The sequence below is a fragment of the Nerophis ophidion genome, linkage group LG05 (genome assembly GCF_033978795.1).
Source record: "Nerophis ophidion isolate RoL-2023_Sa linkage group LG05, RoL_Noph_v1.0, whole genome shotgun sequence".
NCBI classification, from domain to species: domain Eukaryota; kingdom Metazoa; phylum Chordata; class Actinopteri; order Syngnathiformes; family Syngnathidae; genus Nerophis; species Nerophis ophidion.
The window spans coordinates 41,532,278-41,559,039 of NC_084615.1; the positions used below are offsets into that span (position 1 = coordinate 41,532,278).

Consider the following 26,762-nt stretch of genomic DNA (forward strand, 5'->3'; position numbering starts at 1 on the left):
CTTTCATCCTGGTGAAGCTGGAGGTATGTGCACGGTTAGTGGAGTCAGGGAGGGATTCAGAACTCTTGACAAAGTTATGGTATGGAAAGTATAACACACCGTGGGCTAGTTAGCGTAGCTTAAATAGCACTTTTGGGCCAGATAATATTGTGTTGTCCCTCTGAAGAAAAAGGACCCTTCATGACCACGTGGCTCAGTCTCCCCTTGTTGTTGACGGCTGAGACGGTCACCAAGCAGCAAGGGGGCAAATGGTGTCACTTGCCTCAACACCAGGTCGGAGGTCAGAGGGGCGCTGCTGTGGCAGACTGTTACAGCATTTTTTACCTACAGCACAGTCACAGTAAAGACTTGAAACCTTGCTGCATTTGTTTTTGTTTACGGCCACAACTGTGCTGCCGATTTTGGACTATTTTTCTCAAAACATGCAGCCAATTGATTGATACAGTGACACAGTATCTCGGTTTTGGAAAAGCCTAATTCTCAGATTATTAGGTGTTTCATGAAAATTTTTGCGAAAATGTTTGGTTATCGTAAGGCCAAATATTGTGCGTTAACAAACTAGGATTTTTCTTACCTCTCATAATGGAGTGGTGCAACAAAGAATCCCACCATTGGTGACTCAGCCTCTATGTTTTTATTATTGAGTATGACTGCAAAAAAAAGCCACAGTAGGGCAAAAAAAAGTTGCGAATGCCAGTACGTTGCTCGTAGAAAAGTACAAAGGTGAAAGACGTGTTTCCCCACTCACTTACTCTCTCTCCACGCATCACCGTCTCTGTAAAAGGCCTCCATCGCCAAACTCAAGCCGGGCTTCAGTCCGGTTGAGCATATTACCCCCCCCCCCCCCCCCCCTTATTTTTTGAAGGAGCGCGGAAAAAACTGCCCCGGCCGCCTGTCTTCTCTGTCTTTGCCTTTTTCTTTGTCTTCTCGAACTTCAATTTCTTTGACTTTTTCCTTGTCCTCTTTGACTTTTTCTCTGTCCTCTTTGACTTTTTCCTTGTCCTATTTGACTTCTTCCTTGTCCTCTTTGACTTCTTCCTTGTCCTCTTTGACTTCTTCCTTGTCCTCTTTGACTTTATCTTTGTCCCTTTTGACTTTTTCTATGTCCTTTTCTTGAATTTTTTCAAGTGTTTCTTCTTCTTTCACAATTTCTTGAGTTCCTTCCACTTCTTCTTCTATAACTTTTCCTTTGTCCTCTTTGACTTCTTCTTTGTCCTTTTCTCGAATTTCTCCAAGTATTTCTTCTTCTTTCTCAATTTCTTGAGTTTCTTCAACTTCTTCTTTATATTCATCACTTTATTACACATATTATTCGTTTTTTAGGTAATTTAAGACAGTAGTCCCCAACCACCAGCCAGGGACCGGTACTGGTCCGTGACACATTTGCTGCCGGCCCTCACAGAAAAAATTTGCTTGTTAATAGACGTATATTACAACTCTGTTGTTATAGTACATTGGAAAATGCATTAAAGGACATACACAATGTTAATGTGCCGGATTGTAGCCAAAGGCTAATTTCCATTTGCAGTGCCCTGCAGGGTCATTGTATATAGCAGGAATTTTTAACCTTTTTGACCTCGAGACCCAACTTTTCTATGACAGAGGAGCCTGGGGCCCACTTCAATCTTAACCCTGAATTAGTAATCTTATTCTTGATTTTGCTCACGTTCAATACTTATAGTTAACCTACTTACAGTTTAATACCTTGTCAAATTATATAAAAGCATGTGTCAATTGTAAAGATTATTATTAATTTAACAAATAAACCTTAGGCTTAGGTCAGGCCGATTTGAAAAATAAGTACTAATCAAATAAACAATACATTTACGTACTATATTGATGAATGGATGGATGGATGTATTATGTTGCGCTAAAATAAACTAAATTGATAATAAAAAAATATGTGTCTTAACTAAACTAAATTTTGTTTTATAATGCCATCACTGCCACAAGTGGTTGAAAAGTGTATCTTAACTGAGTACCGCTGCTGCCGATACGGACCACCACTGCAAAACAGATATATTACATTCTACGGGGCGCTCGTGGCCCAACACTGGGCCCTGGCCCTATGGTTAGGAAACACCGGTATACAGTATATACCATCAACGCGCCAAGGACCAAGTCTTTGCAAAGAAACCCGCCCAGGGCTCCCACTACTTCAGTCTTATGGTGAGTTGATTTTTCATACTCATTTTTTTGCTGATTTTATCTGACACACATGGAAAGCCGGTCCGTGAAAATTATGCAGGTGGACAACATGCAGGTAAGACAAGTATTTCTTTATATTAAATACAGGTTGAGCAATTATGCACACGGCATGCTGCTAACAGTAACATACAAACAATCCTGAAGCCTTGACCAGAGGGCGAGGCAGGCCTTTAAAACACTGATTGGAAATGAAATCCAGGTGTGCTCAAACAAATCAGGGAACAAGTGAGTGAAAGAGCACTCAGGGAGACATGAAATGGAATCAAAATCAGAGCACTGACCAGGAACTAGTGCAGAAAATAAGGAAACATGACAAACAACTGAGATGTGATGTGACAGATGGTCACACCCCCGTATATATCCTGAAATTGGTGATATCTATGATTCACAGAAATACGATTACGAAGATGATGTTTGTGCATGTTAAACTTGGTCATGAAAAATACATTGAAGCCCCTGTTTCTACACTGTTATGCTAGGGTCACATTATAAACAGCCTTATTTTGGTGAATGAGGATTTGTTTTGCTTTTCAGTTGCAGCTACATGAGCTGTGGCAAAATAAAGACTGTTTGTATGTGTTTTGTTCATTTTAGCAAACCTGATTCTTTTTTTTCTGACTACTGCACTTAGACAGCCATTCTGAAGAAGTATCAATCAATCAATCAATGTTTATTTATATAGCCCTTAATTACAGGAAGCCAGTGCAGGTGAGCCAGTATAGGCGTAATGTGATCAAACTGTCTTGTTCTTGCCAAAAGTCTAGCAGCTGCATTTTGTACTAACTGTAATTGTTTAATGCTACACATGGGGAGACCCGAAAATAATACGCTACAGTAATCGCGACGAGACGTAACAAACGCATGGATAATGATCTCAGCGTCTTTAGTGGACAAAATGGAGCGAATTTTAGCGATATTACAAAGATAAAAGAAGGCCGTTTTGGTAACGCTTTTAATGTGTGACTCAAACGATAGAGTTGGGTCAAAGAAAATACCCAGATTCTATACCGAGTCACCTTGTATAATTGTTTGGTTGTCAAATGTTAAAGTTGTATTATTAAGTAGAGGTCGATGTCCAGCAGGATCAGTAATCAGCATCTCCGTTTTTTTGGCGTTGAGTTGCAAAAAGTTAGCGGACATCCATTGTTTGATTTCATTAAGACACAATTTTTTTTGAGGATTTTCGAAATAAAGGGAAGGTGAGACACCGGTCAGTAGTTTACCATGAGGTCAGGATCGAGGTTAAGTCTTTTAAGGAGAAGAAGAATAACCGCTTTTTTGAATGCTAGGGGAACAGTGCTAGTGATACGTTTATAATATTTAGCACTGATGGACCTAATAATACAAAGAGCTCCTTGATAAGTTTCCCAGGAAGTGGGTCAAGCAAGCATGTTGTTTGTTTTATTCCATTTACACGTTGTAACAATTCTTCTAATGTTATTTCATCAAAACGGGAGAAACTATTTTGGAGGGCAGTATCCGCCGTATATACAGACGTATCTGTGTTAATAGAAACCAGATGTAGCTGGGACGCATTGTCTTTAATCTCCTTTCTAATGAGTTCAATTTTCTTATTAAAGAAATTCATAAAGTCATTTGCCAAGTGGGTGGAGCTACTGGAAGGAGTCCCTTGTTGGGTTAGCGATGCTACCGTACTAAACAAAAATGTTAGATCGTTTTTATTACGGCGGATGAGATTTGAGTAATATTTAGCATTAGCTAAGGCAAGCATGCGTTTATAAGTTATTAAACTATCACTCCATGCTTAATGGTAAATCTCAAGTTTAGTCGCGCGCCATTTGCGTTCCAACTTTCTACATGATAATTTATGAGCTCTAGTTTCTTCTGTAAGCCATAGGGTACGCCTTTTTGGAGCCTTTTTTAACTTTAGCGGTGCTATACTATCAATGGTTTCGCGCAGGGCGTAGTTAAAGTTGTTAGTGAGGTTATCAATAGAGCCCACATACTTTGGGAATGGTGCCATTACCGAGGGCAGTAGGTCAGCAAGAGTCGTCGTTGTGGCAACATTAATGTTGCAGCTGCTGTAGCAGTTATTATTATTATTAGCTTGCCGAACATGAGTCTGAACTTCGAATTTTATAAGGTAATGATCGTACATTACTTTAGTATACGGGAGTATCATAACTTTGGAAACGGTGATACCCCTGACAAGCACTAGGTCTATCGTATTACCAGCTGCGATGCGTGGGTTCATCTATTATTTGTGTAAGACCATAGCTATCAATTATAAACTGGAGCGCCACACATGGCGGGTCCGATGGGGTATTTATATGGATATTAAAGTCCCCCACAATAATTATATTATCGGCGTGCGTCACTAGATCAGCAACAAACTCTGAGAATTCACTGATAAATTCCGAATAGGGCCCTGGGGGGCGGTAGATAACAGCCAGGTATAGTGGCAGCGGTGTGACAGACCTCATAGTAAGCACATCAAACGATTTCTATTTAATATTTAGGTTAGGACTAAGGTTAAAGTTTTCGTTGTATATTAGTGCAACTCCCCCACCACTTTTAAGGGGACGGGCAATATACACAGTCGTATAGTTAGCGCAAAAAAGTCATTTGGTTTAAGCCAGGTTTCGTTGAGACCGGTGACGTTAAGATTGTTGTCTCTAATGACCTCATTAACTAATAACATTTTGGGAGACATTGATATTATGTTTAAAAAGCCCGTATTATAGGTAGTGGGCTGTTTTAAGGATTTTTTGATCAAAATATCCGTGTTAATAATTTTGCGTTTATTTTGCGTAGTGCATTTAAAATAATTACGACCATATCTAGGAATTGATATGACGGGAATTTTCAGATTGTTTGCTTGGTGCTGCAATAAACTGAACGCATCATAATTTGTCACCTCAGTAGAATGCATGTCCAACTGTGACACAGTCATAGCAAAAAAAACATTATGAGAGTTGTGTATTATTCTAAGAAAGTTGCTATGTGTGCAGGGATTATCCAGCCTGGCGCTGGCTAGTTCTAATTTAACTGACTCCTTACCCAGATATATGTGGAGATTAGCCTTTAGCTTTGATGTTAGCCCCGCTCGGCATCCTCACTTCTGCTTCCGATCACACTGCTTACGTGTCTTTCGTTGATGGTCCCTGCTGGTACTGGTACTATACTCCGCTACGTCAAAGGCCGCTGGATGTAGCCGGCGAAGTATTCCCATGCTGGCGAGCTGGTCCAATGTACACGCATCTTTCAGTCCAAAACGACCCGGTCTATCCACATCCAGAATTGTCTGGCGGACGTATGTGACTACGGAGTGTCCACGCTGTAAGCCACCCATGAATTTTGCAGAATTGTCCGGTATTTTTGCCAATGTTCCATTTCTACCACGAGCGTCTGCAAGCCGCAGCCCGTCCGGGCGCCGCCATCTAGAACTATAAATTGGAACAAAGCAAGTATTCACTTGCTTTGTTACAATTTATACTTTAAAAAAGCTCAAGAGCCTATGGCAAGCCGTAGCTCAGATGGTAGAGAGGTTGTAGAGAAACTTGAGGGTTCCTGGTACGAACCAAGCTTCCATCATCCTAGTCACTGCCGTTCTGTCCTTGGGCAAGACACTTCACCCACATTGCTCTCAGTACGACTCACAGTGGTGTATGAATGTGAATGAATGGTCTATGGTCAGAGAGGCCGTAGGGTTAGGGTTACCCCAGTTTACCCCAGAGCAGCTGTGACTGACTACAAATCTAGCTTACCACCATCTACGTGTGACTATGAGGTGAATTAATAATGGATTCTCTGTGTATTGCACTTTGAGTCACTAAAAAAAAAAAACGCTCAATAAATCCAACCCATCCATCCATTTCCCACCGCTTATTCCCTTTTGGGGTCGCGGGGGGCGCTGGTGCCTATCTCAGCTACAATCGGGCGGAAGGCGGGATACACCCTGGACAAGTCACCACCTCATCACAGGGCCAACACAGATAGATGGACAACATTCACACTCACATTCACACACTATGGACATTTTAGTGCATACTTGCCAACCCTCCTAAATTTTCCGGGAGACTCCCAAAATTCAGCGCGTCTCCCGAAAACCTCCCTGGACAAATTTTCTCCCGAAAATCTCCCGAAATTCAGGCCCTGAGTGACGTCTGAGAGTGTGTCTGCCCAATGACGTTATAACTGTAGAATGATCGAGGGCGAGTTATTGGTTTCTTATGTGGGTTTATTGTTAGGCAGTTTCATTAACGTCCTCCCAGCGCAGTAACAACACACAAAAACAGCAGTCACGTTTACGTCTACCACTCTACCGTAAGGCAGTTTGTCTGCCGTAAACAGCATGTGACACTCTTAAACAGGACAATACTGCCATCTACTGTACATGCACCAGCAGAACACCTCCAGGCAACTTCAACCCTTTATCCTCCTACATTCACATCCCATCTCCCCGGATTGTAAATAACCTAATGTAAATAATCGAATGTATTTCTAATGTATATACTTGTTCTTATGCTATCTGAACTCACTATGTTCTCTGCTCACTGTACACATCCTACTAAGTAAGACCTACACTGTTTCAATGTCCATTTCTTTGATGATGCAAGTGTTGATGACTAAAGTACTGATATCAACCAAAGCTCCTCATCCCACCCCCCGGATTGTAAATAAGTCAATGTATATACTATGATGATTAACTTGTGTGATGACTGTATTATGCTGATAGTATATATTTGTACCACGACTTAAACAAGTTGAAAAACTCTTTGCGGTGTTACCTTTTAGTGGTCAATTGTACGGAATATGTACTGTACTGTGCAGTCTACTAATAAAAGTTTCAATCAAATCAAATCAAATCAAATCAACTTTATTTGTAAAGCACATTTAAAATTTACCACAGGGGTAGCCAAAGTGCTGTACAATGGGCAGGTTAAAAGACATTTCGAGGACCGAGCAAACAACACAACACAAACAGAACATGATAAAAAATAAATAAATAAAACATAAAATCATAAAAACAGGTTCACAGCAGGTGTATAATGGGGCGCCATTGCAGGATGGATATCACTCAGTGTTAAAAGCCAAGGAATAAAACTATGTTTTTAAGAGAGATTTAAAAACAGGAAGAGAGGAGGCTTGTCCAACACTCAGAGGTGGGTCGTTCCAGAGCTTGGGAGAAGCAGCGGCGAAAGCTCTGTCACCTCTAAGCTTCAGCCGTGTGTCAGGGACCGTCAGTAGCAGCTGATTGGCTATATCTTAGGGTTCGAGTGGGGCAGTAAGGCTGAAGGAGGTCGGAGAGATATGTTGGCGCGAAGTTGTTTAGACATTTAAAAACAAATAGAAGGAGTTTAAAATTGATTCGATAACGCACATGGAGCAGTGAAGGGACGCTAATATAGGGGTGATGTGCTCAATCAATCAATCAATCATGCATATGTGACGATAACATCTACTTTGAAAGTGCAGTGCACAACTGCGCACACAACAGCTGTAAATAACCAAGTCCCCAACCACGCCCCCCACCTCCCGAAATCAGAGGTCTCAAGGTTGGCAAGTATGATTTAGTGTTGCCAATCAACCTTAAATCTAACCCATTCGTATTATTTATTATTACTAAGCAGGGAAACTGTATATTGCTTAGCATAATCCGAGTGTGACACGCTATTGCTTTTGGTGACTGATTGATGACAAGAGTGGGACCCTAGCACACACAGTGTCCGTTACTGTACGGCCATTCCCAACATCGCCTCCTGGGGGACAAACTGAGTTTTACAAGGCAAGGTGGAGGCAAAGCTTGCTTTGTAAAAATGTTTAAAAGGTCCGATTTCACTTTTGTCAAACCAGATGGATATAAACCTACAACGTCCCAAAGCCTCAATGATCAAGTTTACTGCAAACTCTTGTCACCTCTACTCTGGTCCAACTTTGCTGAAGGTCTGCGGGTTAAGAAAATAGAAGGCATTTCATTGTTGCTTTGCTAGCGAAGGCTTTTCTATTCCCGCTTGAACCCACTGCCTCGCTGAGGTCTGACGCGCAGACGTGCTGACTGCGGTGATTTTGTGGGTGCAGTGGACCATGATGCACCCTTCACCACTCGCTGTGTATACAACACTCCACATACGGGTGTGCCGCTCAAGTTGAGACGTTGCAAAAGCCATCTTCGCTGCCGCTCGCTGGAAAGTCAACAATACGCTTGCTCGTGCACGAGCACACAACAACAGAAACGTGTCAGTAGTACAGTCAGTGTTAGTGCGGCCTTAATTGACAAATTTATAGTAGTACATCTAATCATTGTGTCCACACGTGTTATTTTGGTCTACCTCCACTATTTTGGGAAACCTGGAGAGTTGGCATTTCTATAATTATCATGACTAAGCCATGCATTGACAAATGTATTACTAAAAGCTATCAAGCAAATATAAAGTTTAACAATTAATGCACATGTTAGTTACATGGCTTATACCAGTGGTTCTCAACCTTTTTTTAGTCATGTACCTCCTGTGAACATTTTTTTAATTCAAGTACCCCCTAATCAGAGCAAAGCATTTTTGGTTGAAAAAAAGAGATAAGGAAGTAAAATACAGCACAATGCCATCAGTTTGTAATTTATTAAATTGTATAACAGTGCAAAATATTGCTCATTTGTAGTGGTCTTTCTTGAACTATTTGGAAAAAGAGATATAAAAATAACTAAAACTTGTTGAAAAATAAACAAGTGATTCATTTATACATAAAGATTTCTACACATAGAAGTAATCATCAACTTAAACTGCTCTCTTTGGGGATTGTAATAAAGATCCATCTGGATTCATGTACTTATTTCTAAACATTTCTTCCCAAAAAAAGAAATCTTTAACATCAATATTTATGGAACATGTCCACAAAAAATCCAGCTGTCAACACTGAATATTGCATTGTTGCATTTCTTTTCACAGTTTATGAACTTACATTCATATTTTGTTGAATTAGTATTCAATAAATATATTTATAAAGGACTTTTGAATTGTTGTTATTTTTAGAACATTTAAAAAAAAATCTCACGTACCCCTTGGCATACCTTCAAGTACCCCAAGGGGTACGCGTACCCCCATTTGAGAACCACTGGCTTATACGTTATATGACAACTCTGAAATGAGATAACAAGTCCAGGCTGGCCCTCTAATATTGCAGAAAAGTATATAGTAAGGGAACCTTGTCTGCCTTGGCAACATCAGAGATGCTAATCTACTATTGCATCCATACAAATCTGAAGATGTTACTCTAAGCAGTAATACTTCTTAAAGGGAGAAACATGGCATGGTGCCGGGGAGGCGGGGAGGGCTGGCACATTAGTGTCAGTTTTAATATCAGTAAACAAATGCACATTCTGGTGAGTCGTTTGCGCTGTTCTCTGTTTTCAGAATCCCACAGACAGTTGTGTTTAAATGTTACAAATGGATTTAGTAAAATCCCCTTGGGAATGGTTTTAAGTTGTTGTTGATATTATCTCAACTCCTAGTAATCTGTTTTGATAATCCACTGATTGTATGCAGAATGCTAATGCCAGCAACTTGTACAATGGTTTGATAGAATCTCAATTTAGGGCGGACGTAATAAACACTTCTGTCCCTTAGTTGAGGGGGCATGACAAAAAAAAACCTGCTTTAAGGTCACACTGTTGCTGGAGTCCAAACAGTTTGACGGCATTAAAAAACAAAAAAGAGCTTTTACATCTGGAATTAATTCTTAAGTTTAACTTTTATAAACTCATTCTGTGTCACAGGATGTCCTGACGCTCACAGTGTGAAGGTGTCTCTTGGCGCAGCGCCGGAGTCAGCCGGTGGGAAGTGTTTATACACTTGTGCTACCTCCGCCGGCCAACACACACACACTCATTTACACTGTCACACACAAACACACGGATTTCCACACTGCTGGTGTACCTCCTGTCCCCCTCTGCTTCCACATATAATATATCAAAGCATCCCAGTGTGTCTGCGGATCTCAGCGAGCCTGCCTTCACTTCCTTAACCAAACTTTATACAGACACACACACACACACACACACACACACGCGCGCACAAAAACAATGCAAGGTGATGAAGGATGGTACCTCTCTGCAATCCAGATTCCCACACACATTCCCTAACCAAACACCTGCAATAACACCATGAACACATCGCACACACAATCATACAATTGATCGCTTATGTTGCACCACGTCAAAAAAAACAACATACGATTTGAAAAAATGCATTATTTTTAAAACAAAAAGTCACAAATTTGGAATCCATGAGCATACACACAGAGCAGAAAATTGGTATGACATTGCAAAAACGTTGAAAGACAGACCTAGACATTAAGAGTCAAATGACGCTGCAGTCCTGTCATGTGTAATATGCCATGAGTAATTGCATTGGCCTATCTATGTTGATAAAGTCTATCTGGGCCCACTTCCTAGTGAGCAGGAGGAGGAAAAGGAGGAGGAGAAATAAAAAGATTAGAGGGAAACAGTGGAGCCATTCATGGAGAGTGTTCTTCTGGGAGTGTGGTGCTTTGTACCGACAAGTACTGTGTGCGTGCATGTGTGCGGGGGAGAAACATCAGGGGCAAGAAAAAAAATCATTATGATAGGTGCCGGAATCCAATAGAGCGGAACATTACCGATGTATTTGATCCATATGTAGATATACATGTAGAGAACATAGAACCCAGCACGTGTGGTCTAATCTTCCCATCCTGTTTGGGGAAAGAGGGAGCAGGAATGGGGGGGTGCTTCCTTTGGCCCGGAATCCTCTGTTGTGACTACATTATAGGGCCTCTCCAACACCCCAGCCTCACTTTGGACACCGTGCGCAATGATGGATGGTTTAAAAAAATAACTCCAGACCTGTAGGTGGCAGTAACGTGCAAAAAAGCAAACCAACAGACACATAACAATTTTTTTTCACCGTAGCTATCGGCTGGATCTGGTGGGTCATTGCCTCACTTGGTAGACCAAAACAGGCCTGAACAAACTTTAATCCGGACATTATCCATCCATCTTTTTTTAATGCTTGTCCCTTTTGGGGTCATGGGAAGATGAAGCCTATCACAGCTGCACACGGGCGGGAGGCAGGGAACACTCTGGACAAGTCGCCACCTTATTGCAGGGTTAACACAGATACACAGACAACCAATCACACTCACATTCACAGAGATCCACAAAAACGTAGCCCATGCACTCTACGAGGTTTTATGGAAGTCCTACAAAACCAACCAAAGCAACGGTGGCTAAAAATAAAAGAGCAACAGTAAATCAGCAGGATTTTTGATTCTATGGAATAGTATGAAATCAAAATAATTTGCATCGAAATTTGACCCAACAGAGGACGGATAGATGCTGGATAGGGTAGATGTGGAAGTTGTGCTGTGCAATATGGACAAAAATTATATACTTTTATCCTAGTAATTTTACATCCCATAACTATATATATTGTATAGTATAGTATTTTTTTCTTGAAATTATATATATATATATATATGCAAATATATACGTACTGTTGATAGATATACTGTAAATATATATATATATATGTATATATATACTGTATACATATATATATATATATATATATATATATATAATATGAGTAAAACATTAATTTATATATATATACATACACCAACATACACCCACCCCTACACACACACACACCTACATATATATATATATATATATAATAGGGGTGTGGGAAAAATCGATCCGAATACGAATCGCGGTTCTCACGTTGTGCGATTCAGAATCGATTCTCATTTTTTAAAAATCTATTATTATTATTTTATTTGTATTTCTTATCAATCCAACAAAACAATACACAGCAGTACCATAACAATGCAATCCAATTCCAAAACCAAACCTGACCCAGCAACATACATATATATATATATATATATATATATATATATATATATATATATATTAGGGGTGTGGGAAAAATCGATTCGAATACGTTGTGCGATTCAGAATCGATTCTCATTTTTAAAAAATGTATTTTTATTTTATTTTATTTTTTTTAATCAATCCAACAAACCACTACACAGCAATACCATTACAATGCAATCCAATTCCAAAACCAAACCTGACCCAGCAACACTCAGAACTGCAATAAACAGAGCAATTGAGAGAAGACACAAACACGACACAGAACAAACCAAAAATGAATATTATCAACAACAGTATCAATATGGGGCGGCGTGGCGCAGTGGTAGAGTGGCCGTGCGCAACCCGAGGGTCCCTGGTTCAATTCCCACCTAGTACCAACCTCGTCACGTCCGTTGTGTCCTGAGCAAGACACTTCACCCTTGCTCCTGATGGGTGCTGGTTGGCGCCTTGCATGGCAGCTCCCTCCATCAGTGTGTGAATGTGGAAATAGTGTCAAAGCGCTTTGAGTACCTTGAAGGTAGAAAAGCGCTATACAAGTACAACCCATTTATCATTTATCATTTATAATTTCGGTATAGCAGTGATTAAAAATCCCTCATTGACATTATCGTTAGTCAGCACCAGCCCCCAGGCTGGCCCCCGTGTCAGCACCAGTCCCCAGTCTGGCCCCCGTGTCAGCACCAGTCCCCAGGCTGGCCCCCGAGTTAGCACCAGTCCCCAGGCTGACCCCGGAGCTCGCACCAGCTCCCAGGCTATCCCCCGCTCTTAGGCTGATTCCCATGCCAGCACCAGTACCCACTCCTAGACTGGTGCCCATACCAGTACCAGCACTCGGACTGGCCCCCGTCCCAGCACCTGTAGCCAGCCTGGTTCGAACGTCAGCACCACGGCCAGCGTTGGCGTCAGCGCCAAGGCCAGCGCCGGCTTCAGCACCACTTCCAGCTCCTCAGCCAGCTCCCACGTCTCTGTCTCCGACGATATCGTTCTCTACGTCTCCGGCTACGACGACATCATCCTCAACGTCTCTGGTTTTGACGACATCGTCCTCCTTGTCGCCGGCTGGATGGCTACACAAGCGGACATCAGGCTCCCACACGCGAGCCCTTCTGCTGCCAGTGCCTGGACGCTGGTTGCGCCACTCGCATCCGCCTTTCCAACAGCGAAGAAGGTGGCTGTTCCGTGGTCTCCCGCCTCACCGGAAACATCGGCGTTCTAGTCGCCGCCGCCACCAGACTCTTCCCGGTGGATTCGGGGACACGTGGGCTGGCGACCCACCACCAGCCCACCCCTCCACCCCTTCCTTGACTTGTGTTCTTCTCTTTCAGGTCATAAGACATCTGGTAGCTGTCCATAGGAGGGGGGTACTGTCACGGCGTTGGCCTGAACTCACTTTCCCCGGCAGCTGGGTCTTCGAACACCTACACTGGCAGCGCGCCAGACACGCCCCTGCTCGCACTTTCCGCGTCACGCCCACATGCCGGCAAGGCTGTGGGTGATCAGCAATCTGTACACCTGGTCCTGATGATCAGACCTGCCTTCATAAGCTTGAACAACCTGCCATCCCTTGCCGGAATATATCCTTCTGTTGGCTTACCTGTTTTCCTTCCGTTGCCCTGGATCTGGACTGCCTCCCTTGATCCTCGACCCCCACTCTGGACACGGACACTGATGCCTCTCTCTGCCCCACGGACCTCGCTTGGATCACAGACCCCTTTTGCCTAGCCCCTTTGGATTTGTCTGCTTCCTCGTTCAACAATTATGGTAATACTCAACAGCTAATTATTCATACACATAGTCTTCCACCATACACCTCTTTTGGCTCTAGTTCACACACACCATTCCTTTGTTGTTTGATAAAATTAAGTTGTTCATTATTTATTATATTGTTTATATATACATATAATAAATACATACAGCAATGTTGCCCCCTTGTGGTTCTGTGCTGACACTTCTTCCAAACTCCACAAGTTGTTGAACATTAACATAGTGTGTCCAGGTTTATGGTAGTGACACTACAGTACAGAAGTCTAACACTTGGCTGGTAATAAGGTAACTTATCATAGAGTCAAATAATATTTGCTTCAATTCATATTATTTCATAAGTGTTCAATTTTGACATTCTGCTTCTATCTATTGACAAATTATCACAATAAAGCATAAATACAATAATCAAACTGTTTGAGTGGATATCTCCTTCATAAATAAAGCACTCTTGGAATATTGCAAATCATTAATTAAACACAAATATCTATATTTTGTATATGTCCAGTTATTACTCACAGGGAGGAAAGATGGAGACCTGCCTTATCATACAACTGCACACTGACTTTACAGTGTTTTAGGTTACGCAGGTCAAATTTGTTCGGTTAAGATAAGCAAGAAAAATTTAAATTTAAGACACAAAATACAAAATAATTATTGAATGATTTGCTTCCCATGTATTCGTATTAATCCAAAACCTGTCTATTTAATAAAATCTGGTTAGAGTCAACAGTATAAAAATATGTGTGTGTATAATTTTCAGTCATCAGGTCATATAAATGACAAAAGTTTTATGGAACTACATCTTCGACAAGCAAAAAGAGTCCAGTTGCCTCCATTTAATATTTTGGGATAGTATAAAACTCCTTTCACACAAATAAAATAACGGCAAGATAATCTAGGTCCTACAGCCCTGCATGGTGTCCTTTTTTTCCCAGGGAGTTGACAACCCTGGTCGACGTCAAGGGTAATATCAATACATATTTGATACTACAGTGATTAGGTTGATATTTTTATTTTCTTAAATTTGTTTCTGTTAATGTTTACAAAGTCATGGAAGAATTCCTTGGAGCAGTGGTTCTCAAATGGGGGTACGTGTACCCCTGGGGGTACTTGAAGGTATGCTAAGGGTTATGTGAGATTTGTAAAAAATATTCTAAAAATCGCAACAATTCAAAAATCCTTTATAAATATATTTATTGAATAATACTTCAACACAATATTAATGTAAGTTCATAAACTGTGAAAAGAAATGCAACAATGCAATATTCAGTGTTGACAGCTAGATTTTTTGTGGACATGTTCCATAAATATTGATGTTAAAGATTTCTTTTTTTGTGAAGAAATATTTAGAATTAAGTTCATGAATCCAGATGGCTCTCTATTACAATCCCCAAAGAGGGCACTTGAAGTTGATGATTACTTCTATGTGTAGAAATATTTATTTATAATTGAATCACTTGTTTATTTTTCAACAAGTTTTTAGTTATTTTTATAGCTTTTTTTCCAAATGGTTCAAGAAAGACCACTACAAATGAGCAATATTTTGCACTGTTATACAATTTAATAAATCAGAAACTGAGGACATAGTGCTGTATTTTATTCTTTATCTATTTTTTTCAACCAAAAATGCCTTTGTCTGATAAGGGGGTACTTGAATTTAAAAAAATGTTCACAGGGGGTACATCACTGAAAAAAGGTTGAGAACTACTGCCTTGGAGGACTTGGAGGGTAAAAAGGATTTCATTGCGTAAAAGATACCCGGTGGTAGTTTTTGATTTTGTTTAGTTATTGTGTAGTAAAGGTATTGACTTTGTTTTGCTCAAAATATTGCATGTAATAAAAGAGAATAAATAAATAGCTAGCGTAAATATTTTGCTAAAATTGTTTAACTGTCATAAGGCACTCACCATTAGGGGTGTGGGAAAAAATCGATTCGAATTCGAATCGCGATTCTCACGTTGTGTGATTCAGGATCGATTCTCATTTTTTAAAAATCGATTTTTTTGTAGCAACACTCAGAACTGCAATAAACAGAGCAATTGAGAGAAAGTTAAAGTACCAATGATTGTCACACACAATAGGTGTGGCGAAATTATTCTCTGCATTTGACCCATCACCCTTGATCACACCCTGGGAGGTGAGGGGAGCAGTTGGCAATTGGGATTTAACCCCCAATTCCAACCCTTAATGCTGGGTGCCAAGCAGGGAGGTAATGAGTCCCATTTTTATAGTCTTTGGTATGACTCAGCCGGGGTTTGAACTCACGACTTACCGATCTCAGGGCGGACACCCTACCCACTAGGCCACTGAGAGTAGGTAGTAGAATACACAAACACGACACAGAACAAACCACAAATAGTGAAAGAGAAATGAATATTATCAACAGTAACAATATTAGTTATAATTTCAGCACAGTAGTGATTAAAAATCCCTCATTGACATTATCATTAGACATTTATAAAAATTAAAAAAAGAACAATAGTGTCACAATGGCTTACACATGCATCGCATCTCATAAGCTTGACAACACACTGTGTCCAATATTTTCACAAAGATAAAATAAGTCATATTTTTGGTTCGTTTAATAGTTAAAACAAATTTACATTATTGCAATCAGTTGATAAAACATTGTCCTTTATATTTATAAAAGCTTTTTACAAAAATCTACTACTCTACTTGCATGTCAGCCAACTAGATCCTGCTGAAATCCTATGTATTGAATGAATAGAGAATCTTTTTAAATCGGGAAAAAATCGTTTTTGAATCGAGAATCGTGTTGAATTGAAAAAAAAATTGTTTTTGAATCGAATCGTGACCCCAAGAATCGACATTGAATCGAACCATGGGACACCCAAAGATTTGCAGCCCTACTCACCATAAATAAATTTAAACTTTTTACAGTAAATACATGTGATCCTATCGATGCTGGTATCGGCCGATGTCACTCAAGAATGATCGTATCACAATCAGCAGAATAAACCCCTGATTGGAACATCCCTAATGTATACTAGTCTCTGACCTCAGCTATCTTGACCATTTTACGTCAAATACCAAAGATTAGCTGAGAAAGATCAGATGACAGCCAGCCATGAGCAACCAAAAACCCGGATATAGCTAATAACTGCCAGAATCATCATTTGTAAAAATCTCCCATCCGCAGACAACCAAATTGGACATTACATGTTGTATTTATAGACAAAAAAAGACATCTATTTAATGGATTGACTCACGCATGAGGCTGAGAGTCACAGGAAAAAACCTGGAATGGATTTCTTTGTGTTTACCCAAAATATACAAAGCTTCTCCGTCCCAGCCAAGCGCCAACAAATCCGCTGACCGCTTATCAAATTAAACCGCTATTAGCAGCGTAAACACACAAGCTGGCGCGCGCTCACATAACCCGCGTGTGACCAGGACACACATGTTTCGCAGTCCTTCCTTCCGGCCCTCAGCGAGGATTCTTAAAATAAAAAAAATCAGAGCATTAGCCAAGGCCATCAGCGCCTGTCACCACATGTCCAGAAGTGGACGCAGGTTGAGCCCCGTAACTTCACACCTGGGAAGACATGGATTGTGGCATCCGGGCTAATTCCTTCCATACGCGCTCGTTAACGTGGAGGATTCTCTTTGCAGCCGAACGCAGGTAACGTTCTCATGAAAATTGGCCAGCTGTTGGAAAGATTTACCTCATAAGGGTGCGAAGCTATAGTGTGACAGTTACAGACGGCAGTAAAAAAAAAGGAAAATTACATTTTCTCTTTTTTTTTTTCCTGTGTGGTCCTCAGGGAACCCCTGACCACAGTAGATGGAAGTGTCCATCAGTGTAAAACCGTCATCAGCCAAACAGACTACAGGGATGAACAAACTACTTTCATGGGCCATGTAAGGGTACAGAAGATGTAACCAAATTAATTGTATCTGGAAAAAGGAGAAATACATTCCACAGGTCCCACAAGGGGGATATTCTCAGTAATGACAGCAATCGCAGCTGGTGCCCAGAGTTTTGCTTCACATTTCAAAGATAATGCGGACCTCTGCCAAGGTGACAACAATCTGTATGTCTCGTTTAACTTTGCCCTTTGTGAATGATATGTGAATTATATTTATAAAGCGCTTTTCTCTAGTGACTCAAAGTGTTTTACATAGTGAAACCCATCATCTAAGTTAAGTGCGGGTGGCACGGGGAGCAGGTGGGTAAAGTATCTTGCTTAAGGACACAACGGCAGTGACTCCCATCCTGAAGGTGATGCATCTGGACCACGTCCGTTTAGTTAAATGATGATGATGAATACAATTAGCCAGCGAGACAGCCCAGTACGTCGTCTCACATCAACAGGAAGAAGTCATCCAGGCTGCTTCCTCACTTTGGCACTCACAGTCTTCCTTGTGTTTGTATAAAGTCTAATGGGCTTTAGCTAAATGTGAAGCACACTGAATATTTATGAAAGCTCTGAGAGCTGAAATCTATTTCGACTTTGTGTGTCCTTCATTGGAATCCACCATTCAAAGCATTCTGGCCTCAAAATAAGTACAGACAGAAACTCAATTGTCCCGAGCCCCTCTCTGGAATGGCACCCTCTTTTTCTCATTTCTCTAGTAAATCTGAGGGGGGCTGCCCCACTTTTATAGCAACAGCAAGTCATTAAATGGTTGATTTCAGATGGCAGTGCGTGAATGTTTTCTGTTAACTTTATTGATCTGTGGCCCGCAGAGAAACACTGGTTCCCCTCTGGCTTTCGGGCCAGCAGATTCACACCTTGGACATTTCAGAGCAACCCCCTTTTTAGAGCCAGATGGCCGGCGGCCCATGATCCCCTGCAGCACTGCAAAAACATATTGACTACCACAATGGTGCATAGACCTCTTCAGCGGGGTTTTATATGTTATTTTTTTATGTGTATATAACGGACGGATGGCTTTTGGATTTCAGCTCATCTCATAGGACCATGTTGTATGTTACATTCTGTATATCTTGTAAAAATAGTCCAACACTATTTAAGAGTGTGAATGCTTGTCTGTCTGTGTTGGCCATGCGATGAGGTGGCAACTTGTTCAGGGACTATCCTGCCTTCCGCCCAAGTGGAACTGGGATAGGCTCCAGCCCCCCGGCGACCCGTAGAGAGACAAGCGTTAGAAAAAGGATGGATGGACTATTTACACCAAAATGCCCTGAGATCGGTAGGTTGGGGTGTTATACCATAGACTATAAAAAATGGGACCCATTGCCTCCCTGCTTGGCACTCAGCATCAAGGGTTGGAATTGGGGGTTGAATCATCATAAATGATTCCCGGGCGTGGCACTGCTGCTGCCCACTGCTCCCCTCACTTCCCAGGGGGTGAACAAGGGGATGGGTCAAATGCAGAGGACACATTTCACCACACTTAGTGTGTGTGTGACAATCATTGGTACTTTAACTTTAACTTAACTTTAAAAAGTACAACAATCCGTCTGTATTCTATAGTTACCCTGTGTGAGCCATGACTTGTTCATATACTTCCACTCCAGTGCAATGACACTAATGCCGTCTTCTAATCCAGTAAAAAAGTCCTGGATGTCGTCACGGAAGGGAACCCCAAAATGCCGAAGCAGCAGGAAGTGTGCAGGTGAAAAAGGTGTTTAATAATCCAAACATACAGATCCAAATAGTGGGCAGCAAGGAAAAATGCACCCAAAAAGCACAGAGAAACTGTAAATTAAAAGCTGAGCAAACTGAGAATACATACAACAGGCAGCAGAGCACAAAGTTCCATAACAAAAACATGTGTGAAGCAAAAGCAATGAGCCCATGCTGACTAAGCTGTGAGAGAGGCATTTAAAGGTGTTGTGATTATTGATGGGCACCAGGTGAAAGCACTAATCACAAATTATAAGCAGGTAGTGAAAACAGCGCTTAGAAACTGGAGTGAAGTTGCTGCAAGACAACACACATAAAACAGGAAGTGAGAACATAGTAGCTCGTGCCGCTAATCGTTAGTTGGTAGCTTGAGCCCATAGCGCTGCAATCACCAGCTAGCAGTTAGTGTCTATAATGCAGCGACTCGCTAGCTAGAAGCTAGCGCCTATAGTGCCGCCATTCAATTTACATTATTATTCATTTTTCAGGTATTTATTTACTTCATTATTTGTTGGCGTTACCTCCACTTAGTACTTGCATATGTATGTGCCTATTTATGTGTATATGTATGTATAGTTGTGCCAAAATATTGGGATAAAGATGAATAGTAATGTTAAAATAAGAGCAGTAAATTAATGTTTGTATAGATGACAATGACAAGGAAGCAAAGGAATTCATCTGAATAATGGGTGGAAGTAAAGTTTCACTTCTTCCACTACTTGCACTCCTATTCGGGCATGAAAAAACTCATCATTATGTATTGTTTTAATTTATTTATGTGCGTTCATTATGAAGTATTTGTCTCTATATCTGTACTTTACTGTATTGTTAGCATGATTATTATTATTTATTTAGTTTTAGTTTTGATTTTAACATGTCTAACAATGACTACAACAACAAATACAAGACACAGTAAAATATTTCTCCACTACAAACATCAAAGTACCACAATCTAAACTTGTGTGAACACATTGTTGTCTGAGCAACTACAGGCTGTGACAGAATTGTAAATATGCGCTAAATAATTAATTATTTTAAATGACAAAGATAAAACACAATTCACAAAACAAACACAAAAAACACAAAACTGTTTTTCAAAATGGCAATAATATGATCAAAAATATAAAAATATGATGTGAGCCATACATATTCTAAAAAATGTTAATGTAGTCATAAGAAAAATATATTCAGTAACTGACACATTGTTATTATTATTCAAACAATTAAACAAGATATTCAAACATAACTGATATTGAGTAAAGGTAAATATTAAGAGCCATGCACAAACATGTGATTGTTCTCAACAGGAAGTGAACCCATGTGATGTCACACGAACAGAAAGTGAAGCACACTATTGTGCTGTTATCATTAAAAAACACTTTAGCTTTAAAAAAAACAAACATGTATAAACACTCAAATAACAACAATATGGCTCTAAAAAACAGAACAATTCCAAATGTATCTTCTGCCAAGGAAAGTATATTGTGTTACTGTAATGTTTGCATTTATGTATTTTGAAATAAAGCTTGGTTAAAAGATTTCTGTGTGTGTATAATTTTTTTTTGCACATTTACCAATATTGTGGTAATGATAAGAGAGATAATTTTGGTCACAATATCCGTAATAGGAAATGTTGTATTGATACATCCCTATTCCTAACATAATCAGTCAGAAAAAAAGTTATTTCACTTACCAAATCGTGCGTCACGTGGATGGTGGCTTTTTTTTTAATCAAGATATGTTGGACCAGAACCTTCTCTGTGCCTCAAGCTAGTTCCCTGTGAAGAACATATGGATACAAATGTTGTATTTATGCAATTAGGTGATATTTTACTAATTTTTAGATCAGAAATGTACTATATCCTCCTATGAAACATAGTTCTTTGCAATGGACTCTTGTTTTTCGTCTATTTCTTTTGTCGGAAATTACATGTTCCCGAAAAAACAGCCCTTTTTATACAAAATACAAATGTCCATTACAGAGGGTCCTGCTTTTCAGGAGGTTATGTAGAATTGAACAAAGCAGTTGATAGGGAGAACCAGCAATGTTGGACAGTGTTCATTTAGAACCAGTTTCTGTCTAAAAGAACGTCCCAGTGTTTTTCACTATTGTGTTTGGACTCACTCTTCCTCTCACTACTGAAAAAGTAGCGAGGGCTTTCTTTCCTCCCACAACTGTGATGCTCTTCATCACCCCAGAGACCGCTCAGCTGTCAATCACTTCCACACCAGATCAAGCTGGCATCACACACAGTGATACCTTGTTTTTTCTCTTATTTACTCGGTCACCCTAACCCCCAACCCAAGTTACCTCCAACTAAGCCAAAGCTACAATGCTAACACAAGCTGCCATTTCAGAGAAAAACACTGTTTGGCGTTTTTTTTTATTTGTGTGTAGCCTCATTTTAAAATCTTCTATATCATATTTGCATGTGACTTATACTGCAATTCCTTCTGAGAACCAGCGATCTCTGCAGTGGAGATTTGTTTTGCACTATTTATTTTTTCTGGTCTATACATTTCATAGGAAAACAGTCTTGTTATGCAAAAAAAAAGTCAGCTCCAGAGGATGCTGGTTCTCAGGAGTTTATTTCATTGTTACCGCAGCCAGAGGGTTATGTCATTAATGGTGTTGGTTTGTCTGTTAGTTATGGTCAGATTTTGATCAATCTTTCAGGGAATGCATAATACCTGACAAGGAACTGGTTAGATTTTGGGCATGATTTGGCTAATTTCTATTATGTTACTTTACATATACACTTCTGCGTGTGTGTGTGTGTGTGTGTGTGTGTGTGTGTGTGTGTGTGTGTGTGTGTGTGTGTGTGTGTGTGTGTGTGTGTGTGTGTGTGTGTGTGTATTTATGCTTACTCTCCTGCACAGACAAGGACAGTGAATTACTGGCAAAAGTGTTCACTTCGTTTCTTTCATTCTGCTATAGGCAGTTCAAAAAGTTATGGGTAGATTTTCGTCAACTTTCAGGAAAGGTCCGAAACTACATAAGAAACAGGTCATTACATTTTTGGCCTGATACCAATCATTTCTACTACCTTCCCTTGCAATGCATTCGGAAAGTTTTCACAGCGCTTCACTTTTACCACACTTTGTTACGTTACAGGCAGCCTTATTTCAAAGTGGAATAAAATAATTTTTGTTCTCAAAATTTTACAGATGATACCCCATGATGACATTGTGAAAATGTATTGAAAATTTAAAAAAAATCGCCCCCCTTCTTCACATGAACTGTTTTGTGATATAACATTCCTCCAGATAGAACGTGGAGCTGCAAGGGGCCTGGGTCAGCCCATTAGTGTCATTGAGATCACAGAAGCCATCAAATCCTTACAAAGTAATGAGTCGTCCGGTTCGGATGGTTTCAGTGCAGAATATTATAAAACTTTCTCCAGTGCTCTTGCTCCAGCTCTAAGAGACATGTATAATGAAGCATTCCTGTACCATCGCCTCCCAGAAACCTTATCCAGGGCCACCAATTCTCTCATACTAAAAAAAGAGAAAGACCCCCAGCTTTGCAGCAGCTATAGACCAATTTTGCGCTTAAATGTAGATTTAAAAATTCTGTTCAAGGTTCTCGTTCTCTGGCTCCAAAGCGTGATGCCTTCCATCATCTCGCTGGATACAACAGGTTTTATGTTAGGCCGGCAATCCTCACACAACACTCGGCGCCTCTTAAACATTATCCATTCGCCAAACCCCTCGACCCCGGAGGTGGTGGTGTCCCTCGATGCGGAGAAAGCCTTTGATAGGGTTGAATGGGAATATCTATGGGTCAGTTTGGTTTTAATGAAGATTTCATTCTCTGGGTTAAACTTTTTTACTCATCCCCAGTAGCTTCAGTACGTACAAATAATACACTGTCCTCCCCAATTTTTCTTAAAAGAGGTACTAGACAAGGTTGTCCGCTGTCTCCATTACTGTTTGCTATTGCGACAGAAACTCTTGCCCTTTGCCTGCGCGCGGAGGGGGGCTTTAAAGGTGTCACCCGGTCGGACACGTTGCACAAAGTGTCGCTTTATGCGGACGACTTGCTCCTATACATCTCAGATCCTGCTAGCTCACTCCCAGTAATGTTTGACATTTTGGAGCGGTTTGGCACACACTCTGGCTACAAATTTAACTACCAAAAAAGTGAACTGTACCCGATCAATTCCTTAGCTAAACAGTTACCATGATCTTTAGCTGCATTCAAATGGGCACATGACGGGATCCATTACTTGAGAATCTTTATTACTCCGGCTATGTCTGATATGCTCCGGGGAAATTTTTTACCTCTAATTGAAAAAATGGAGAAGGACTTTGCATGCAGGTCTGTTTTACCATTATCTCTGGCTGGCCCGATCAATCTGATCAAGATGATTACTCTGCCTAAATTCCTTTACCCTTTCCAACATATCCCCATATTTATTACTAAATAATTTTTCGATAAATTACACAAATCAATATCCAAATTTTTATGGGGGGCCGGATCGGCCCGAATCTGCAAGTCGGTCCAACAATCTCCCAAATCTGAGGGAGGGCATGCACTCCCCAATTTTAGACAGTACTATTCGGCGGCTAATGTACAGAAACTCTTATACTGGATGGACGGAAGCTCTCAGACCCTCCCAGCCTGGGTATCCCTTGAAACGGCAATCCTACACTTTTCATTACGTTCTTGCTTATGCTCACCACTCCTTTTTCCATTTAAACTTGAAGGCGCAAACACCGTTGCATCGATCTCCATGAAAATATGGAACCAGCTAAGGAAACACTTGGGTTTTCAGGGCCCATCTATAGTGACCCCGCTACTTAAAAAACAGTTATTTAAAGGCCTACTAAAATGAGATTTTCTTATTTAAACGGGGATAGCAGGTCCATTCTATGTGTCATACTTGATCATTTCGCGATATTGCCATATTTTTGCTGAAAGGATTTAGTAGAGAACATCCACGATAAAGTTCGCAACTGGAGAAAAGCCCTGCCTCTACCGGAAGTCGCAGACGACGATGTCCCACGTGTGGGGGCTCCTCACATATTCACATTGTTTTTAATGGGAGCCTCCAACAAAAAGTGCTATTTGGACCGAGAAAAGACAATTTCCCCATTAATTTGATAGAGGATGAAAGATTCGTGTTTGAGGATATTGATAGCGACGGACTAGAAAAAAATAAAAAATAAAAAAAAAGAAATACGCGATTGCAATCGGGGTTGCCCACATTTGAGGTCCTCTCCAAGGTTCTCATAGTCATCATTGTCACTGGCGTCCCACTGGATGTGAGTTCTTCTTGCCCACTGGGTGTGAGTTTTCCTTGCCCTTATGTGGGTTCTTCCGAGGATGTCGTTGTCGTAGTGGTTTGTACAGTCCTTTGATACATTTGTGATTTAGGGCTATATAAATAAACATTGATTGATTGATTGACTGATATCCGGTAAGTGGCGACTTCTTAACCACAATTTTCTCACCGAAACCTGCTCGTTGACAAGTGGTCGGGATCCATGACTCCTCCAATATTAATTGAACAAATTGCAAAAGATTCAGCAACACAGTTCTCCAATAAACTGTATAATCATGCCGTTAAAGCAGACAAAATTTAGCTGTGTGTGCGTAGCGCTCAGACTTCCTAAAAACCTGTGACGTCTTGCGTACACCAGGGGCGTCGCCAGACACATTTCACTGGGGCACGTGCCCCAGTGTTGATCTGCAGTGCCCCAGTGAAAATTTCACCAATAAAAAAAAACGCTTCAGAGTTTTAAGTCTACATAACATAGACAACAGCGCACATACTACTTAGTATGGTAATTGATTGCTACTGTATTCACTCCAAGTAACAATGAGCACATGGCTACTTAATATGGTAATTTATTCACGTGTGGATCGAGACTTCGTTTGAGAGAGAGAGAGAGAGAGAGAGAGAGAGAGGATGTGAATCACTGCTGAGGTAGGTAACGTTAGCCAACAACAATTTGTTAATTATATTATTTTGATCTTGATTTGACTCAAAGCAGCGAGGAATGAGAGATGTAAGTGAAGTCCTAGCTAGCTAGGCAACATCATTGTCTTAAGTTGATGCTAAGTTAGCTAACGTTATTCCTTGTATCAAGACAAACATTCATTTGCTGTTTGAACTGTCGGGGGAATTTCCAAACAACATGAAACATCATGTTGGTTATTGTCTGCTGGTTCTGCTCAGGACCTCTGCATCAATGATGATTTGGAGTAAGCATGTGTGAGTTGAGTGCTTCTCAAACGGTTTATCTTCAGGAAGAAAAACATTTTTCCATATCATCAAGTCGTGAGACAAATTTTTAAATCATTCAAGTTTATTTCACAGAAAAATAGCACAGTAGACTTGTCTTGTTAATCGGTGTGACTTTGACTAAAATAATCTTGTTTTGTCACCAGAAAAATGGCTACAGCTAAAGCATCTGGTTTTGTTTACAGAAAAAATAGTAACATTTCTGTATTTGTTTTCGGAAAGATGGCTGAAAATATCGGGTTTTGTTGCCCCATTTAGATTTTTTTTAAATATATTTCCATGTCTGTCCTGAGTCCTCCTCCAACTTGTTAGTCGGTTTGCCTTTTGCTAAAATACTCACTAATGGTCACTAGAAAAATGGCTAAAAATATCTGGTTTTGTTGCCATAATTTGATTTTTTTTTCCCTAAACTTTTTTTTTTTCATGCACACATCTGACTGCGACTCACTGAAAATGACACACAATCCACTTTTATGTCACGACCCAGCAGTTGGGAACCACTGGTCAACTGTATAACAGTTACTGTAATATTTCCATGTCTGTCCAGAGTGATTGACCACTTTGCAAAAATGAAAACGAGACGTTACAGTTTACTTCTCAGAAAATGATTCCCTGAACAGACACACAACAGTTGTTCATTTATTCTACTACTGTGGCTTTATTGTCTTGTGTATATTTTATAGTTTTGTGTATCTGAAATAGGATTAGCCACATTGCCATAAATGGAAATTAAATAATATAAAAGAACCCAGAGATGTAGGGGTGCTTTATTTTTTGTTTTACTTTTGTAGATGTTAAATTTGCAGATGATTACGGCAATATATAGTTCAAAAAGATTCATTGCTCTTCCTTTTTGCTTTTATCAGTAGCAGTTTAGAAGTCTGGAGTAAAAAAGTGCACAAGTAGGTCAAATGCATTAGTTAATTTCAGGTGGTTAATCAAAGATCCATACAAGATAATCTGATATGATTTCATAGTTTAAAGCACTATTTATGTATTTTTTATGATAAATAAGTGCTACAAAATGTTTTTGCTTGCGCGCTTTGC

The 26,762-nt window shown here is 40.3% G+C and overlaps 1 long non-coding RNA gene across 1 annotated transcript in view; it reads right to left on the bottom strand.

Moving 5' to 3' along the window:
* Window positions 1–26,762, bottom strand: part of LOC133553120 (uncharacterized) — a 156,326-nt gene that overhangs the window by 103,155 nt on the left and 26,409 nt on the right. The window contains exon 3 of the long non-coding RNA XR_009806846.1: window positions 21,158–21,242. This is a non-coding gene — a long non-coding RNA (uncharacterized LOC133553120). The remainder of the gene's footprint in view (window positions 1–21,157; window positions 21,243–26,762) is intronic.